Source organism: Dipodomys merriami, unplaced genomic scaffold, assembly GCF_024711535.1.
Source record: "Dipodomys merriami isolate MVZ:Mamm:240054 unplaced genomic scaffold, mDipMer1.0.p SCAF_11, whole genome shotgun sequence".
NCBI classification, from domain to species: domain Eukaryota; kingdom Metazoa; phylum Chordata; class Mammalia; order Rodentia; family Heteromyidae; genus Dipodomys; species Dipodomys merriami.
Genome location: NW_027202382.1, coordinates 34026478 through 34048042, shown reverse-complemented (window position 1 = coordinate 34048042; position 21565 = coordinate 34026478).

Genomic DNA, 21565 nt, shown 5'->3' with positions numbered 1-21565 from the left:
TTCTGCAATGTCTGTGGTTTAGTTGCTTACTACTAGCTTAATTTCAGTAGTCTTCAAACTGAATTTCTGACTTAAGTCCTATTCCTTTGCTGCCTGAGTGGTATTTTGAGATATAGATTGGTTTGTTTCAGGAAAGAAAACAAAGTTTTATTCACTCATCAGAAAGAATATCATTGTATCATGTGCAGGATAATAAGATGGACCTAGAAAATATTACATTTAGGGAAGTAAGTCAGGCTTAAATAAACAAACTGTGGCTGTGTTCTCTCATATTTGGAAACCAGATCTGAAATAGAAAAATAGATGAAATACATTCAGGGCCATCTGCATATGTACACAGTCAAACTGACTAAAATATGGTATACACAATGATGGATATCTGCCATGCAAGTTCTTGGAATAAGTAGCAGACTGGAGCATATTCTGTCTGAGAGGTGGAGATGGCATTTTCTGGAGCCAGGGACGCTGACCACAGTAAGAACCACAGTTGGTGCAGATTAGAATGAGGTACCAGCTCTGCTCACTCTTGTACACTGGAATCTAGCCTTAGGCACTCAATTTTGTTCTAAAGTCTCTCTGGTACAACTCATGGCTTCTATAACCCTTAGAACCCATCAGTCCCATTTTCAAGGGGCAATGCTTTCTTCATTCCAGAAGCCACAAATTAGTATCAACTCCCTCATCTACAGTGACTTCTATAATATGGATTGACCACACCAATGAATTTGGCAAATGATTCCCAAAGTCTATCCTGTATGTCGATGTCTGTTTATAAATATTGACCTACACATGAAATTAAGTCCTTGTATGTCAACTAATTTAGTTAAAATAAGTATTCTAGTAGAATTTATCTCCTAGTGCTTTGATGGACATGAAATGATGCTGTGATAATAAATAAGGAAAAGAAAAGAACTGAGTGGTGAGAGAGAAAGGGAAAAGAGGGAGAGATGTGGACAATCCCTTTAAATAGATACAGTGTCTTAAGGCTAAGGCAATTTTCTTGTTTTTGTCTCCATAACTTACAACAACACCATCATCATCACCATCAAAATAATAAATGACAGCACAAGACAATATACCATAGAGTCATTAGTACTTGCAAAAATTTCATTTTATTTTACCTATAATTCACTGAAATATTTAAAGTTATGCACTGAATTTAAACCATATTTTTCATATGAATGAAAGAAGGCAAAAATAATGAAGTCTCACTAGAATTCCTAAGTCTCCATAACACTTTGTTTGATCCCAAACCCAAAAATGTATGTTTGTTGAATGAGTGAATGGCATGACAACACAAATGACTGGAATGTAGTGACTGCTCTCTAAATTCTAGGTAATATTATCCTGAGTATCCTACTTATTCCCAAAGAATTCATTAAAGGCCTCCGAACTCAGTAAGGTGTCCCATATTACCATCCTCTATCAATCTTCCAGTCGTCCATACTCACATCTAACTCAACCAACAGTTTATGTATTTCTACTTTTTCTTCCTGCTTTTTAAAAAAATTCAATAATAAGTGTCTGTAAATAGATACAACACCTAAAATGTTGTTAAGGGTGACATTGCCTCAATTCTAAAGCCAGAAACACAGCAGGTGCTCCATAAATGCCTCTGAATGGTTTGACTGAGGTTTAATCTAGAGGCAGCTTTGTGCAGAAGAAACATTAGCCTGGAGAGACTGTTAACGCTGGTTCAATCGCCGATGGTGGAGTGGGAGGGCGCCACAGGAAAGCTAATTAAAATCTACAGGTTTTGACTTCTAAACTATGAAAATCGGCACAGTAGCTTCCATCTACATCACTCTCGGGTATATGGCGAAGTTCAAATGGGATAATGCAAACCATAAATTTCAGTAGAGATGCAAGGTTTTATTATCCAAGTTACATTGTATCCTTTTCTTGCTCCTTGCCATACATTACCGCCTTCTCGTTTAAGTGAATGCTCAATATTCACCAAATGATTTTCCCTAAATCAATAATATAAACAAAGAAAACAAGACGATCTAGTAAAGAAAGGCTGAGGAAATTGACTCTCAGGGTGTTTGTACGGCATTGTCTTGGAACAGTAGGCTGATATAATATGCCACTAACTCTCCAAGTCGGAGAAGAATTTACCAGAAAGCTTGCAAGTAAATGCATTTTCTACAATTCACTCTAGCGCAGCAATTCTCGGGAGATAACACCATTAATACTCCATTTCAAATTAAAAAACATATGCTTTTTTTCCTCTGTTAAAAAAACAACAAGGGAACATGTCCCATTTTCTTTCCTTTACAAAAACAAAAGCTTTTAAAATGATAAAAATTGCTGCTGCTTGATAAAACAGCCATCTGCATCTGATTTAAGTGTTATTCTTGTTTTATTTTTTTATGATATTATTGTTGTTGCTGCAGAAAATGCAGAGATATGAAGAGAGCTGTTTGCAAAGGTCATACATTTTCCAGTTCAATTATCCCTGAAACTTCATCTCACCTACAAGTTAACCCTAAAATTGAATTTTAACCCATTAACAGGATTCGAATGGAAGCTTGAGGAAATAAACACTTCTAATTATTTATGTATAATGTCTTACTTTCTCCTTCCCCTAACTTAATGATGTTAGTGGAGAAGAGACGTGAAGAAATTTTGAAATGATGGATCACCATTGCAGTTGGCATTTATATGACCCTCTATTATTATAACCATTTTATTAGTTATTTCTTATGGTGACTCTCTGAGAGATAGATGGGTTTTGTATTCAGAGTGGCTGAGTTTCCTGTATCCTGTTAACTCCAGTATGTTGGTCATAAACACCAAATGGCATGCCATATGAAACAAGCATGGGATGGGTTTCCAAAAATATGCAATTAAGATAAAGAAAGATGACATCTCCTGTACAAATGCTAGAGCAGCTTCAGAATTAATCTCACAGAGATGCTTCCTTTGAGTTTAGGACAAAGGAACAAGAAAGAATGTTTGTTGATAATGCTGGTAAATGGTCTGTGTTGAGATATCCAGCTGAAATCTGAAGATAAAGCAGCTGTGAGCTATGGGGCTGGGTGGGATTTAAAGTGTACATTTATACTTTGGTGGTAGGGTGAAAATGGTGAATATGGTAGCACCCACTTGTCTGTGTTCTCAGATCCACAGGAGGGGCCTGAAACCACAGATAATACAGAACTGTTCAATATGCTTGTGTGTGCACTCACACACACACATACACACACACATCAGTGACATATTCTCTGTGCATCTAAAGCTTAATTTCTAAATTAGATACAAAGAGAAGCAACAACTTCTTGCAATAAAATGCAACTACTATGAAAAAATACAACAGTAAAAGTTGTATAAAATGATCTCTGTCTCTCAAAGTATCTTACTGTCCTTCACTCACTGTTCTTGTGATCATGTAAATTTTGATAAAGCTTAAGTAATGAGATGAATCAAAGACAGTGATGTAGGCACTGGGCTTCATAAAGGTTACTAGAGCACATGCAGGAAACCATCTTGGTACTCATTATGACAGCTAAGAGAGACTGACAGGTGAGATGAATATACAGAGTGGATACTGTGGACAAAGGGATGATTTATGTCCCAGCTGAGAGATAGAAAGATACCAGCATATTTCATCATGCTGCTCAGAACAGGAAGCAATTTAACTGATGAACTATTTGTGCAATTTCCCTCTAAATACTTTTAGACCTTGCCCTCAGTTAACAGTGGCCCAACCAGCAGATGCTATACCAGTTATTATGCAAAGGAAGCTGAGGATCCATGGCTGGTTGCTTTGTAATATAGCTCATTATTGACTTTTTCTGTTCATCAGTGAAAGAATTAGACGATCATAAGGCATGATGCTAGTGATGTGCTTTGTGACCTACAAACATTATGACTCAATCTTGTCTCTTACATCTCCAGTTCTCTTTTTAGTCATCTATGAAATAGATATAATGAGTGTCGCCTCTTGGAGTGACAATAGAGCAAAAAGGAATTTTGAGATAGAGCAACCTAGATGAATAATGAGAACTTTCTCCAGCACGAGCTAACAAGATATTGTTGGGGACAGACCCAAAGTATGATGCAAGAAGCTCAGCATGGTAGAATCTCAGAGACATGAAGAACAGCCACATCTGAGCAAAGCAACATGGTGCCAGAAACTGTCTTAAGTGAACTGAATTCATGTCATGCTTGCTGTTTATCATAGTTCTTTATGGGTTTAACTATTCACTTTTAAATTCATAAATATGAATATAATTACATAAAACAAAGCAGAGAAAAGGCGTGGCAGTAGTTAGTGACTTAAGGAAAATGTGGCTCAACTTGGGACAGATAGAAAAGGAATGGTAATTAAAAGAGAGTCACAGGGATAGAGATGGAAAATGTACATGCATTTCTAGTCTGCCTGATGGATATGCACAGGAAGTATGTGTTATCTGTTATCGTTTCTTTTGCGATTTGGAGATGACCTCTCTGGTGGTATTGTTGTCTTGTATGTAGCTGTGGCAAGAGAAAGTGACTGAAGGGACAAGATGTCACATAAATCAGAGGCAGCCTTGTGAAGACAAGTCTACAAAACAGAGCAGGCTGTTCTGGCTCTGATCTCTGTGTTCTTTCAGAGATTTCCCTCTGCATTCTCTTGCTCCATGCATCCAACAGCCTTGTCCTCAAAATAATGTATTCCTAGAGGGTTAACCTTTCAAGGGATAGATGTATAAAAACAGAATGTAGCTACTGACAGATGTTGCTCTGGAAGATACTAACTTTAGGATAGGACTATGTGGACTTCAAGTTGTGCATTATGGCAAAACCCTAATTTACCAATCTATACTATAGATACAAGAAGAGTGAAATGGCATCCATTTCCTCATTTGTAAAATGGTTATCTCTAAATATGTATTATATATTATATGTATATACATTATAGGTATATATGTTGTATGTATTATATATATATTATATATATATAGTAGGATAGTAGGTATATATATATATATATATATATATATATATATATATATGGTGTGTATGTGTGTACGTTTAGATTGGTTTAAATGAGATAATTGACATAAAAATTCCAACTCAAGGCTTGTTCACAGAAGGGAAACCACAGTAATGGTAACTGTTCCAGTAAGTATGAAGACCACCAATATCACATTTTTCCCTAATTTCTCCCACCCTCTCTTTTTCACTGACTACACTGAAACATCATGATTCCAATTAGCACAATAAAGAGCACCATTTCCAGACAATGAAATGGTTAGAATGAGGTAAAAATGAAGAAAACCTTCACATGATCCAACCTACCTCAGACTTACATTCTGACACTTAAGAAGCAAATATCAGAGAGATCATTTAGACAATACCATAGCCTCTGCACACCATGGTAAAACGACCTTTACAACTTTGGCCCGAGGGCGAAGGAGGGGGGGAATAGGGGGCTGGGAGGGTCGGGAGATATGAAGGGATGGTAATGGGAAACAAAGGAGGAGGCAACAATGCTTGATAAGAAATGTACTCGTTACCTTGCCCATATAATTGTAACCCCTCTGTACGGTATTTTCAAAATTAAAAAAATAATAATAAAAATCATGTAAGGAACAACATTAGAACAGTAGATACAGCTACTGAGCTGTCCTGAGTGTCCTGGTGTTTATGATTGAGTACCTGGTATGCAAGTCCTCAGCATAAATAACCAAGCAAACCAAGTGAAAACTTCAAGAATTTACTTCTCAAAGGGAAGACTGAAGCAGAGAGGGATGGTAATTGTAATTACCATCAGACAGTGTGGTTCCCAGCTATTCAAACTTATAGGCCTCAAGTAAGTTTTGTCAACTTGTTCACAACTTTCTCCATTTGAAGGCATGGTATATGAAAATGAGTTGTGTGGATTTTAGGGAGGAATGTTAACACATCTAGTGAGCTGGGAATGGTGTATTTTTAGTTAAAAAATGTTGTTCCCACAACCAAGAATTATTTGGCCCCACAATGCTAATGGTGCTACAGTTGAACTATGGTTGAGAAATCTAGGTCTAAGCCAACTGTGATCATTCCATCAATCCCACCACAAGCCATTGTGTCACATTCGTATATTCTTTCAGTGGATTGTGGGATCTGTTCTCTGTCTGGTATCTGGTTTTGTGATATGATCTTTATCACACACCTTCCTGTCATTCACCTTGATGTTCTTACCACAGCACATAGCCCCCTGCACTTGAATCTTTAGAACTATGAGTTAAATAACCTTCTTTTCTTTATGGAGTTAGCCTGACTTGAAAATTTTGTTACAGTAATGAAGGCAGACTATTACAGCTACTATTGAGTAAACTGTAGTTGAAGGAGCCTGAGGTTAGAATCTGTATTCCAAAAGAGCAGAAAGGTACATATGAAGATTTCATGTTGCAAAATAAGAATTGTTATTAATGTGTAGTCAGTGGTGCTTTTCTCCTTGTACTTGAGAACATAGTTATACCAGATAATATCCTGTACAAGTAAATTTATGCTTCGCCAGAAGTTTTCCCTTCTATGTACTTTTTTTGTTTGGTATGGTATAATTTCTGAACAATCCACTTCTCTAATTCATTACCCTGTGGGTAATGAGAATAAAGTGTTGGGGAGATTGTTCTTCTCATTAAGACAAAGTTTGTTTTATTTTATTTTTTGTTATTTGTAAAATTGACACACAGTGAGGGGTTACAGTGACATGAATCAGGCAATAAATACAATTTTTTTAACCTTGTCTTCCCTTCTCTCACTCTCTCCCAGTTTTCCCCTCCCATCCCCACCCACAAGATGTACAGTTAATTTTCCACATAATATCTAATGAGTACCACTGTGACGATTTCAAGAGATTTGTTTTAAGAAGACTTTGAGATTCAGAGTAAGAAGAACAGAAGGCAAGTAAACACAGGAAAAGTAACAGTTAAAATAAAAATGAGAATTGTTATCAAGTCTTGCCCCAAAGACTCAATTAAAATATATTCAGTGTATTGAGAAAGCCCTGAAACTGGTAGGAACTGAGGTTAGATTGAAATCAGAATCCCAGAGCACTTTTTGCACAAAAGGTTCCTAGTCTTGTGTAAAGGGACAAACGGGTGAGGATTTAATGGGAATCTGGTGAGACAGGCCCAGAGTCGCATGGAGACTCAGGAAGAGGAAGGACTGAGGAAGGAGATGTCTAGCAGATGGCTTTTCTGTTTTCTTCTTCTGAATCTCCTGACCTAGAGGAGTAATTCCATCCTAGAATTCATTGCATAGAATTATCTCCCTCACATGCGAACGTGCTCCCTCTATGATCTAGAAACACAAAAAGTAAATGTTCTATCCATTCATAATTCATGCCTGGAGTTGTTTCCTGTTTGGAAAACAGATAGCACGCACATGACCCCATCTGCATACCTGCACTTTTGAGGGAAGAACAGTGATAGGACACCCACATAGGGGATGAGGACAGCCACTCCTCAGAACATAATGAAAAATGTTAGGTAATTTCTCAGTTTAACATAAGGCTGTTGAGATACCATTTATACCAATGCTGATGGAAGAGAGACAAAAATCTGTATTATGGCCAGAGAGTAGAAATGTAGGGAAAAGGTAAACAAAAGCCACATTTCCAAGCAGGAATAACTAGGTCTTAGTGACATGAGGCATGAAAAACAAAGGGTGGAGGAAAGATGTCCAACATTTGAATAACTAATTACGTGGAGAATCATTGTGTTCCCTGAGGGACAGACTAGGAAGAGAGGCTGGGAGGAGGGGTCCGTCTCAAAGAATAACCACCAATTTGCTTTTGATCATAATGCCTGCAATTTAAAAAAATAAAAATGAAAGAACGCTAACAGAATTCAAGCCTACTTTGTCCATGGTGTCACATTTCAGCTTACGGAAGGAACAATGTATGAGAACAGGATACAAGGAGGGAGAAAAGACAGAAAAAAAAACCCTCCAACATTTTATTCTCACATCCTATCTTTCAGTGGTTAGAGATATCAGGAGTTGATATGTCTCTGGCCCTACCAGTTCTGTCAAGCATAAAAAATAGACCAATTTTTCACTGGGTCTGCATAATGTCGGCTAAGTGTGTCCCATTCCTTTCCTTTAGCAGAGGTCACTGAAAGAGCATCTCTAGGATTGTCGGATGGAAAACAAATGAGAAAGCCCAGAAATTGGAGGCAAGGTTCTCCGCTGAGGCAGGGGAAATGCCTAGATGATGACTTTTGGAAAATTGCACCAGGTTTATCTAACACAGTACTGTTTTAATCACTGTACCATGGGACCTTCTTCAAGGACGGATGGATAATGCATGTTTCAGAGAGGCTGATGGGGAGATAGTGTGGATCTTCAAATGTCTTGTGCAAGCCGTTAAGTGAGCAAACGTCCTTGGACATCTGCTTGGGAATAGGGGGCTTAGAATTGCAAAGGAGATTGCAAGGTTTCCCAATGGGTTCAGTGGAGCACTTTGGGAGGCAGGCAGAGTCCAGAAGGACTCTGGAGAGAGAAGAGGCACTTTGTACTTACTCTGAGCAGGGCTTTCCATCTCTCAGATGCATGGAGAGAAACTGAAAGACAGATGATTGATAGGAAGATGCATCAACACTTTGAAAGATACACTGACCTTGTTAGTACTCTCATCCCCAAAGTTCTTGAAACTTTCTTACAGAACTGATTCAGGCACCAGACTTAAAGGGTGTAAAAGGGGATGGAGGTAAGGATTTACATCTGTTCTGAGCCCTGTGCTGTAAGTAGAAATAGGGAGAGGCTTTGGTGTTATCTATCGAAGTTTACATGCCATCCATGCCATGAATTACTTGTACAATCTCAGGCATGTTATTTACCCTGTCTGGTTCTTTCCTTTCATGTAGAGTAGGTGTTCTTACCTGATGACACTTGTAAACCTAAAAAGCTGTACAAATACTTGTTGCAGTTATTCATTTTAGCATTATTATTATTATTACTATTATTGGTGCTGGGATCATTTCTAGCTGTGAAATGTCATATCATTTATCTAGATTTTAATTTTCTCATATATTGCCACCATAACAATCCAGGAGCTCACACTATATACAAATGTAATTCTGTATACTAACCATGATTTCAATTACAAATATGCCCATGCAATAGGTCACTTAAAAGCTCTGGCATTGGCTACTGACTCATAGGTTCAGAATAAGATTGTGCCTAGAAATAGGTTACTTACAAGTTTCTTTCGTGAACCCATAGATATATCTTCCCATGTAAAATATCAGCTTTATAACTAGCTCGAGTAGAGAGGCCTTTGAGTATACAACTTCTCTTGGTGTCTGTAAGACTAGAAGGAGAATTATTTCAAATAATGCTAAAGAAACAGTATCTTTAGAGAAACTTCTGAGGAGGGAATCTGTACCAAAGTTAAAGGATGCCAGACCACACCTCCCTCCCCAGATTATTTCTTTTAATTTCCTGATAGTGAAACTGAGTCAGAGAAGGAGGGGGCTTGGCTCATTTAACCATAGTGAGAAAAGAGCAGCAGAAAAACTGTAATCCTGTTGATTGCAGGGCCCATATTCCCCTGGCACTACATGCATAGCATTGTACTCAGAGCAGACTTGACACCATTTCTTATGATCTTTTATCTGTGTGGGATTAAAATACATTTATCACATACAAATGAATGTTCTCCTAGACCTTGGAAAAGCAACCTTGAATAAAGTGGAACATCTCCGTTGAAGTACTTGGTTAATTGTATGTTCCTCCCCTATGGTATAACCCCAGTTTTCACTGTATTTGATGTCAGTGCTCTGCATCATGTATATACACTTCTCTAATTTGGGGAGGGGAGGGCAAAAAACAAGATGCTTAAATGGGGATACAGGTTGGCTCATTGTAACAATGAGATGTACAAGACACTGTGTTGAGAAAGGAACTTTATAATTTAGGGGAGGTGGGGGAGAGGTGAGGTGGGGGTGAGTGTAGTTGTGGAGGTGGGAGGGTAGGGGAAAAACAAAGGAGGAGGTAACAATGCTTGATAGGAAATGTACTCATTATCTTGCTCATGTAACTGTAACCCCTCTGTACAGTATTTTTACAATAATAACATTAAAAAAAGATTGGTACGCCACAGGTGTTCAATCAATGTTTGCATTAGATTGAATATTTCCTATGGCAGGTACACGACTCTTCCCATCCGTCTTCTAATTGTCCCTTCCATCTCAAGTGTTTAACTGAATCTATGATTTAAGAAAGCAATTTCTTTCTTTCCAAATTTGGGGATCAGCAAACATATCAATCTCCACAAGATAAGCAACATTTACCCACAAAATACTATCTTGAGGGTCTACCTCCCTGTCATTTCAGAGAGAGTGCTTAACACAGCTTCTACACACAACAATTCTCCATAAATTCCAGTCCACACCATAGTTGTATTGTGAGCTACATCCTAGTTTATTCTGAACAGTGATGACAAATGTAGAGTTGACATTTTCTCCAGGAAGCACCCCCCCCCCCAGCCATATAGCACAGATTGTCACAGTAATCAGAAATTACAATACATTTCAATTATCACTGATGAAATAACATATATCTGTGAAAGTCATGTGGGATTACAGGGAATATTTAGTCAATTATTCATTGCTGTTAAACCCAACCAAAGTGAATCTCACAGAGAGGAAATGGTGAGTAAGTGGTTGAATGGTTGGAACTGTTCTATTAAAAGAGGGTCAGAATGGGAAATTAAGGGACTTGGATCAGTAAAAAAAAATCTTCATAGAATTGTAGATAGACTATCAGTATTGAAGAAGTGGTTATTTCGATAGACATCATTTTATCTGATCATATAAACATAGCTGTTGAGTCTTTGTGATTCTCTCCTAAGAATATTCTCCCTTGCCAGGCACCGGTGGCTCAAGCCTGTAATCTTAGCTACTCAGGAGGCTGAGATCTGAGGATCATGGTTCAAAGCCAGCTCCGGTAGAAAAGTCCATGGAAGTCTTATCTCCAATAAACCACCAGAAAACCAGAAGTGGTGCTGTAGCTCAAGTGGTAGAGCACTAGCCTTGAGCTGAAGAGCTGAAGGACAGTGTCCAGGCCCAGAGTTCAAGCCCCATGACCAACCCCCCCCCCAAAAAAAAAATAAATAAAAGAATATCCTCCCTTGGAAGGAAATGTGAATTCTTAGAGTCCTGTATTGAAAAGAATTCCAAGAAATACAAACAAGAGATTTTCTTGTTATTTTGCTTTTTGTTTTTGATATTTGTTTTTTCTCCTTTGTCACTGTTTTTGATTTCTGTACCTTTTGTCTTGTATGAAAGTTCATCTATTTTGAGGATGGTAAAGGGGAGTAAGAAATGGGGGAACAAAGGGTGAACAAATGCAGCAGTGGTACTTCCTAGACACGATGGTGAAAATGAACTGTACAATTCGTGGAGGAAGGGGACCGGAGAAGCTGGGAGAAAACAAAGGAAGAGGTAGCACAGCTCACAAAGAAATGTACTCATGACCCCTCTGTACATCACCCTTCCAATAACAATAAATAAATAAACTAAACAAATCCCAAACAACGACAACGACAGAAAGAAGTGGGTATGTGTCTGTGGTGGAAGAAGTGTGTGGCAGAAGTGAGGACCTACATAGGAAGGGTTGACTTACTTACTGCCGTTTTCTAGACCCTGAGCTACAGATGATTGCTGCAGGCAAATTGATGGGGCCTCAAATGGGGAGAAGATCAGATGTGCACTTTCTTTTTTTGTAAATGTTTAAATTGTTTCTATAAAGGTGATAGACAGAGAGGTTCCAATGACATAATTCAGGAAAGAGTGCATTTCTTTTTAGGCAATTCCCCCCTCTTCCCTTGCTCTCTCACGGTTTTCCCCTCCCATCGCCACCCACAAGGTGTACAGTTCATTTTCAACATAGTGTCAAGCGAGTGCCACTGCTGCATTTGGTTACTCTTTGCCCTCCCCATTTCAGAGTTGCACTTTTGAAAGAAGGTTTTGTCCATCAGCCTACATACTATAAAAAGAGGAAGACGTGGTAGAGGAGGGGAACGTGATTTAGGAGGCTTTGAACACAACAAGGTTTACAGACAATTTAAGCTAGAATGCAAGTATTAGGTGAAGTAGCAGATAGAAATGTAAGACACTACTAGATAAGCCAGGGTGAGAGGCTGGGTGCAGAATCCAAGGGTGTGGATGAACATATGCCACCAATACCGCTACAGACTCCTTCCACTTCTGGAGTGCTCCCAATTCTTGAAGCACAGATATTCGCGCAGCCTGCATTTGTGAGGGGAAAACTGTAAAAAAGGATACTGTTCTATTTCCAGTGTTGGCTATGAATGGGATCCTGGCACACATCATCCCCCAGCACCTCTCAACCCGGTTGTGTTTATCATTTGAGGTATTTGTCTTTGCTGAATGAACATGACCATCTGTTACACAACCCATCTATGAAAAAGAGATGCTTTTATTCTTCCCTGTGTCACTTTGTACTGCTTGGGTGACACTTCAAGGAAGAAAAAAGAAGGCTGAAAGCAACAACAAATGGCATTGGTGATGAAAAGAGAGAGGCTAAGCTTCGATTCCTCACACATTTTGCAAGCAGCTACATAAAAGAACCCAGAAGATGGAAGGTAATATTGGTGCAGACACTTACCAGGCTGCCTGTATGCATTGTGTCCTTCACAGAGCCCATTTCTTAGACGGGACTTCTTTTCTCCCTTCCTTTGTATACTTCTCACCTGGCAACAAATGTAAGTTTGTAAGCTGTAACATCAATATCCTTCCGAGTTTTTTCCCCCTTCTTGTGCTTCTTCTTCTTAACACATCTTACCTAATCCTGGATTACTTAGCCTGCCAACTAAACCTCTGTATCATACAAACTCAATTTTCTTTCCGTAACTATCTCTCATTTCTTTACTTAAATTATTCAAAGATCTAAATAAGATGTAATTATCTGCAATTCTTGGAATAAGTTACATGTTTTCTTCTTCTTTCTTTTCTTTAGCCAAGAATGATGTTGTGCTACATCCTCTCCTGATTCTGGGCTCCAGGTAACAGTGTTGGTTGAATTTCTTATCGGAACCATACTCCCTCCCTCTTCCGGAGATTTGTAGGTTGTATCCGCCCCTTCCTCCAAAACTTCTGCCATTCCCATTACCCTCTGCTTCCCTTTAATTAAGAGATAGTACAGATCAATGCAAAGTCACTTCTTTATGGAAATAGGCCTTCCAGGAGCGCAGTTCCCACCATCATGGGAACTTACCAAGTCACCCTGTACTTTTCGTACTATGTGACAGTGGGAAATAAGGTCTACAAGCCCAGTGATACCTGAGATTGTGGATGGTACAAAACCTTACTACAGTATGTTTTCTCTTATTGCTTCGGACTGTAGATTAAAAACCACTTCAAAATATGACATTTTCCTTTCCTTAAACCAAGAACCTAAAGAATTTAAATCCATCTTTGGCATATCGGAATTACCTGTGTCTACTTTTGTCCGTTGGGACTATTATTAAGCAAAATCAGGGTGATTTAAATATAAGAACTACAATAGTGTGACAATTGATCTGAGAGCAAAAAAGCTACTCAGTGACTAAGAAGCATAGAAACATGAGACAGAGATGACTCACTGCAAGCAGGATGGGATGGAAAGCTACACGATTTTATTATATTATGCCATGTGATTGGAACTGTATGATTTGTTTGTTTTTGGAAATTTCCTCCTTGTAGGCACGTTTCGCTTATGGACAACTGATAAAATGGTAAGTGAAAATTATAGATCAGGTAAAATTGGTGTAGTGACTTGGAAGAACACATAGATGTGATTGTTGGATTCATGTTGTGTTCTGTAGCACCCATCATGTAACACAGTGCCTTAGAGAAACAACTGAATATAAGAAGAAGTTACTTTGGCTCATTATTTCAGAAGTGTCAGTCATGAACAGGTTGCTCCATTGCATTAGGTCCATTTCAAGGCAGAATCATGGAAAGAATTGATGCTGGAATAAAGTGGAACATTGCATGGTAGACATGAGACAGAGAGAAGAAATAAGAAAAGGGAAATAGGGCTAGAGACTAAATGGTGCTGGCAAAATTGGTTAACTACATGTAGAAAACTAAAGCTAGATCCTTATGTATCACCCTGCACCAGAATCAACTCCAAATGGATCAAAGACCTTGAAGTCAAAGCAGACACTCTGAAAACATTACAGGATGGAATAGGAGAAACCCTAGGTCTTCTTGGCTCAGGCCAAAATTTTTTGAATAGAGACCCGGAAACACAACAAATCAAAGAAAGTTTGGACAAATGAGACAAACACACATTCTAAAGGTTACCTACTACTACCAGTGACCTACTCCTTCCCAATTGGTTGGCTTCCAAAAAACTCATTGAGCTATAAATTAATTAGTGTGTTAGTTCATTAAGAAACTCATAATTGATGAGATTATTGGGGATGGGGGGGTTGGGGGGGTGAAACTAGGAAGTAGTACTTAATTTAGAAGAAGTAGGTCAGTAAGGGTTTATCCTGGGAAGGTTTTAATTTGCAACTGGATCTTTTTCCTTCTCTGATTCCTGTCTGCCATGAGGTAAACAACTCTCAGTCTTCCTGTGCACTCCACCATGATGTACAGCCTCACCACAGGCCTATGGCAAAATGGCCATGATTGGAATGGGGCTAGATGACCATGGATTGACATTTCTGAAATGGTGAATCCAAGTAGATCTTGGTTTTCTCCTATATATTATCATACTAACAGATATAAACTAAAACAGTATGCCTGCCCCTTTCCAATCGTATCAGCCTCATCATATCCACAGTGATATGTGCAATGGGTTATAAACTGCTCAAAACACGGGAGAATCCCCAGAATTACATACTGGATAAAATAAAGACTAGGAACAAAAGACTTAATAAACCAAGCCTAACATCGACTCATTCCTCAGAGATAATCACTAACATTATCTGTTTTATGAAGACTCTTCTCATGAATTCTCTCATGACCTTAAGTCCAACATTGCCCAAATGACTTTTCATTCATTTCCATAGGCCATATTTCTTGTATATTTGATGTTAACTGTTTTAGGGATACATTCTATGGGAAATTGGCTGCTTATTTTGCTTTGTTGATTAATGGTATCGTTTAAATTAAAAACATTTCCCCCCAAATTTAGCTTCCCTTTTGTTTTCCAGGGTTGCATGAAAATAGTTTCTAAAGCTTCTTGGCTTAACCACTAAATACAGCCTTCTACAAAAGCTCTGAGAAATATTAACTTGGTTTGACTTTTTAAAAAATGCTTCCAATAAAATATGAAGAATCTGTGAAAAGAAACGATATTAAAATGGTCTCTTAATTTTCAGCCCTAGTCCTTTCTACAATATTCTGTTTACTGTTCAATAGAAACAAATAGATATAACAGAGAGAAAAAGAGTTAGATTACTTATTTCTAATTGGCATGCATTCCTTATTGATATCCTAGATATCAGATTTATTTATTCTAGATAATATTTATTTATCCTAGATAATAGATTTCAAATTGAATAAACTAAACTAGCTTGCTAAATACTAGTAGGGTGATTCTCTACCAGATTGGAAAGGATCTGTAGAAAGTCACATCTAACACAGGTTGATATATTTCTGGAAGAACATATGCAAAGAATGGGTGTTTGGGTGTTGTTAATAACCAAAAAAGATTAATTTAATTTTTATGCAGAAATTATTATTATTATTTTAGCTTTTTTGTACATTTTTATTGTAAAAATAGTGTAAAGAGGGGTTACAGTTATATGAGCAAGGTAATGAGTACATTTCCTATCAAGCATTGTTATTAATGGAAACAATTTTAAACCTTGAAGTTGATTTGGATTCAGCATCTACTTTGTTTGAACTTGTAGGTATGAGTGTTGTGGTAAATGACTTAGATTCAATCCATTTTAGCAAGATGACATGGTTTGTTGGGAATGAGTCTCTGCTCTCACATACACTTGCTGTTACACTGAGCAAGTCAACTTAACTCCCAGTTTCACCATTAGTAAAACTGAAACCATGTGGTCCCATTTATCACTACCAAATAATGAATTGTTCTGGATTGGTTACATAAACAGTTTATGATTCTCTCTGCCACACAGTTAATGAAGATGTGGAAATCACTAGGATAGATGACGCAACAGTGACAAAACATAATTCCTGATATTGGGATGTTTACAGACTAAAGAACGGGACTGATACACCAACAGCCAAATTAAATGAGGAGAATAAAAATAACTGATGAATCAAATAAGTGGCAGTAAGAAATAAAAACGACTTATAACCATAAATACCATAAAGCTACAATGGATGGGAAAAAAGGAAGATTGAGTTGAAAGAACATGATATGTAGCACTTTTCTAATAAATTATAAGTACCTGGAACAATGTTTTCTAAATTAATATGATTCAGCAAGATTGATATAACAATATGCTGAATCTCTGAAATGCACAGGGATGGTGGATGGTATGTGAGACCCATCTGCATAATCCAGAGAGAGTGCCGAATCCTCAGTGTTGAATGGAAAAACCTTTAAATCTTAAGGTACCCAGTACCTATAGACTTCGATAACACTTAAGCACAGAAAAAAATTGGGTTTTTTAAAAAAATTATTTTACTAATTCAGAATAAACATTATATTTATTGAAAAAAATGTGAGCAATATGGTATATAGTTTGATCTATCTACCTACCTATCTATCTATCTATCTATCTATCTATCTATCTATCTATCTATCTATCTATCTATCTATCTATCTATCTATCTATCTAAATGGAAAATAATACCAGGAAAAGTCTATTAAGTCAGGGCCATGACTGTCAGTAATGACTACAAGATGAGGACAGGTGATTTCTTTCATAGATAATAATGATAAAAAAAACCCAGACCGTGTTAATAAAAAAAGAAACTTCAGCCATTTAAAGGCGTTGCAAAATATTTACAAAGAGCAGATGGAAATGGAAAAAGTGTTTATGCTTCACAGACTGTTGCTGTATGAAGAAGATCTGGGAGGTGGTATAATTCTTAGGGTCCTGTCCAACACTCACAGATTGGATGTTAGAAAACTATAGCCTAATTAGCTAGAGGTGAAGATGACAGTATTAGAAAGAGAAAGAGACACTGGTAATTAAGGAAGAATTTTTGAAAGTAAGAAGTCCACAGATAGTATAATTGAGTAATAATTGATCATTATAACTATGATTAATAATAGTGCTTCTGTGTCTAGAATGGGAGTATGCTGTGCACCCTGTAGACCCCCTGGGACCTCATTAAGATGAGATGAGGTAGAAATTGGCGGGGCCAGGCGGGGAGGGGGGGCGGAGAGCACCTATCCTTGAATAACAGAAATACTCCTAATACATTCTGTTGGCTTCTTGTTGGACTTTATATCACAAAGCACACAGAAGTTTAGTAGCAGAAAGTAGACCCCACTCTTGACATACCATGTTAATAGAAATAAATGAGTAGGGACAAAACAACCAGTTTATTAAGAAAGAAACCCTGGGATCATGGGAACAAGAAGATGATAAACCCCACAAATAAGAGACTAGAGTGGCTCTACACAACTTGTTCCTGATCACTAAAACTTGCAGAATTGAGAGAGTCCTAGAGAATTCCTTGAAACAGCAATAGAAAGTATTAAGAAGGACCAAGCTGAGAAGATAAACACCATGTGTTTTCCCTAAGGTGCGATCTAGACATAGAAAAAGGGTGAGAGGACATGTTTGTAAAAGGAATGTTAGAAGTCGGAATATGTAAGGAGCAGAAATGGAAAATGAAAGTAATGGGGGGGGGGGTAAATAAGATAAAAGCACATTAAATATATATAGCGAAAATAGCATAGGGAAGCCTAACAAAATGGCTAAAAAGTAAGAGTAGGAAATAATGCTGCAATATCTAGTATAGGTATGAGTCAAGCGGAAAAGGTCAGATAATGTGATGTTAGGAAAACGAACCCTTAAATATGTATTTTAATGTTTTCGTTTCTTTCATGCATGTGTTTCTAACGCATTTATAAGATTATTTCTTTGTTGCTTTGTATGTCCCTCCCCCACAGTGTAACCCCCGCTTTCACTTTATTTGATGTCAGTATAACATGTGGAGGAGATGGGGACAAACAAGTCGTTTAAGGATTCAGGTGGACCTGTTGCAACAAGGAGAATTACAAAATGTCATGTCAAAGCAAGCTTTACAATGTCGGTGTGGGGAGGGGTATGATTGGGTGCGGGGGAGGGGGGAGGCTGGGAAGGGAGGTGAAGGGTAAACAAAGGAGGAGGCTGCAATGCTTGGTAAGAAATGTATGCATTATCCTGCCAATGTAATTGTAACCCCTCTGTACAGTATGTTCTCAAATAAAATAAAATAAAATTTAAAAAAAAAAGTAAGAGTAGGAGAGTGGTAATGACAGAGTAATGCATGTGTGATGAATTAGAATGAGGTACATGTTGTAAATATCAAAGTGGAACCTCTTTGTACAGTTAATTTATGCTAACAAATTATTTTTTTAATATAGGCAACAATATTGATCACTTCCTACTAGACAATTTTACAACCTGAATCAACTTGAGTTAACACGGAAGAACTCAACAGATTCCAGAATCCCTGTAATATAATTCCTGGAAGATTTAAGTTTTCATCCACAATTTTATAAAAATGCAAAGAACAAGAAAGCATGATGAATGCAAAGGGGACTAAACTTCCAAGCAGAAGCAAGTCCAGAGAAATTGATTCTGAGTGTGTCCTTCTGTTGCATTTAGACAAAGCATCAAATGGGTTCAACAACAGACCTGGAGTGACAGAAGAAGAAAAAAAAATCTTTGAACTTAAAGAAAGATCAATAAAAATTTTCAAACAAAATAACAGAGGAAAGAATGGTGGAAGAATAGAAAACAATCCTCAGAGACCCAAGGTCAGCATTAATAGTCCTACTATTAAAGTCTCAGAACAAGAAGATAGAACAGAGTAGAAAAGTTTTCCCAAATTCATAGAAAAATTTAGATTGATTTATAAAACCAAGAAGTTCAAAAGTCCTCAAGTATACCACCATAAGGAAGCTCCCACAAATGTGCTCATGGGCATGCACACACAAACACACACACACACATGCACACACCCCTACTTAAGTAAAATTACTATAAAATTGGAAAAAATAAAGCAATATATTAGATTCAGGGAAACAATGATAAGTTTAATGATAAGTTACAATCCAAACAATGAAAACCAGAAACCATTGCATTGGAATAATCTAAATGCTGAAAGAAAATAAAAAGTAATGACATAATAAAGACATTTTTCCAATAAAGAAAGATTATTTTGCAGATGAATTTCTTTTTGTATATTGGTATTGTAAAGGTGATGTACAGATGGGTTACAATTATCTAAGTCAGGTAATGAGCACATTTCTTTTTGGGGACTAGATTTGGGACTTTGCAGTTGTTAGACAAATGGTCTAATACTTGAAGGGTTCAAACAATTAGTGTTTCCCAGCAAGCACTAAGTTCTGAGTTTTACTGTAAATTGTCTTTATTGCACACACTCTATTTATATAATCATTATAGTGTATAATTCTCATTAAGTGATTGCAACAAAGTCACATGATATTTCTAAAAATTTCCAAAATAGGGATAAAAGTGGTTTTATCTTTCTTGCTGTTGTTTCCAATGTAGTTATAATGTACTACGTGATTTTTTTCTTTTGTATTTTCTTCCCCCCATGGTATAGCCCCTGTTTTCACTGTATTTGATTCTGGTGCCCTGATCTTGTGCATACATTTTTCCAATTTGGGGAGGGGAAGGGAAATAACAAAATGCTAAAATAAGGATACACGTTGACCCATTGTAACAATATGTACAAGACACTATGTTGAAAATGAACTTTACAACTTTGGGAGAGGCAAAGAGGGAGGAATTGGAGAGGTGGGGTGGAAAGGGATGGTAGTGGAAAAACAAAGGAGGAGGTAACAATGCTTGATAGGAAAAGGACTCATTACCTTCCTCATGTAACTAACTCCTCTGTACAGTATTTTTATAATATACATATATATATTAAAAATAAAAAAGAAATTACAGTTATAGTACATGATTTACATTATTATTGCCTTACAAACATGAAGTGTGTGGTAATAAATTGATCAAAATATATAAAGACTTCTATGTAAAAATCAAAAAACATTGTATAGAACAGATAAATAAAAATGTACATAGCATTTTCATGGATTTTAGAATTTAATACTCATCTCATATTAATCTATGGGTTTACTATGATCTCAATAAAAGTCCTATCAGATAGTCATATTTTTGTGGTCTTGGAGATCAAACCTAGGGTCTCTTATATAGTAGGCCAGCACAGCACTGAGTAGATACTCAGTGCCACATTCAACTTTTATTTGAATCTAACAATCTGCTACAAAAATCCTTATGAAAATTCAAAAGATGAGAATATTGGAAATTGTTTTGAAAAGTTACAAGTTATAAGAAAACAAGTTACAAGTTTTTACACTACCAGATCAGAAGACTTAATGTCTAATTGCAAATAATTCTTTACTATTGGTATCAACTGACCCACAGATGAAAGAACAGGAAAAAAAGTCAAGAAATAGATTTATTTTATTTTATTTTATTTTCAGTCAGAAAAAGCATTTATAGGGGGCAGGAGCAAACTGCAGACCCCGTGAGGTGGAGGTGCACAGAGACAGAGGGGAAGGAAAAAGAGAAAAAGAGAAGAGCAATAGATTTATTTTAGGAAATAAAATTGAAAATTGAAAATCAAAGTTGATTCATTTTAGAAAAATATTGATTCAACAGGGACATCATTTTCAATAACTAATATTTGAATATTTGTATTTCTCTGTGGAAAAATAAATTCCAGTTCAGTCATAGTAATCTCATGACACTCATAAAGTTATGTGATAAAACTCAGTCTTATAAAGAATACTTAATTATATTAGCTGGTAGTATGAAAATTATATATTCCCTAAATGTATGTATATAGATATATTTGTGTATGTATGCTTATTCAATTTTACAGTTTTAGGGAAGGTAAATATTATATAGAATATAAAGTGATTCATTAGATGTTACAAAATTTAGAACTTTTCAAAAAATTTGAAAAGCATCAAACACAATTTTTCTTATATACATATATATGAATAGCTATAACCTAGCAAGGGCTAGTATCAAGAATATATAAAATCTCTTAAATTCTTTAATTATATGACAAATACTGAATTTAATAGTAAACAGGACTAGGATTATGGTTCAGTAGCAGAGTACTTGCTTACCATATATAAGCCCCTGGATTTGGTCCTTAACACTGTCAGCAAAAATTATACACACACACACACACACACACACACACACACACACACACACACACACACACACACACACACACACACACCTATAAACAAAAGATTTGATCAGATTTTTCAAAATAAAAGAAAAAAGAGATGTTCAAAGTATACAAGAAAAGATATCCATCAGCACATATGTAAATCTACTTGTTTTTGGAAAATTTAAGAGCAAGTAAAGTCCATTATGGAGTGGCAGTCAGAACAATATTTACCTGTGGGAAGTAGAAATGAGCAG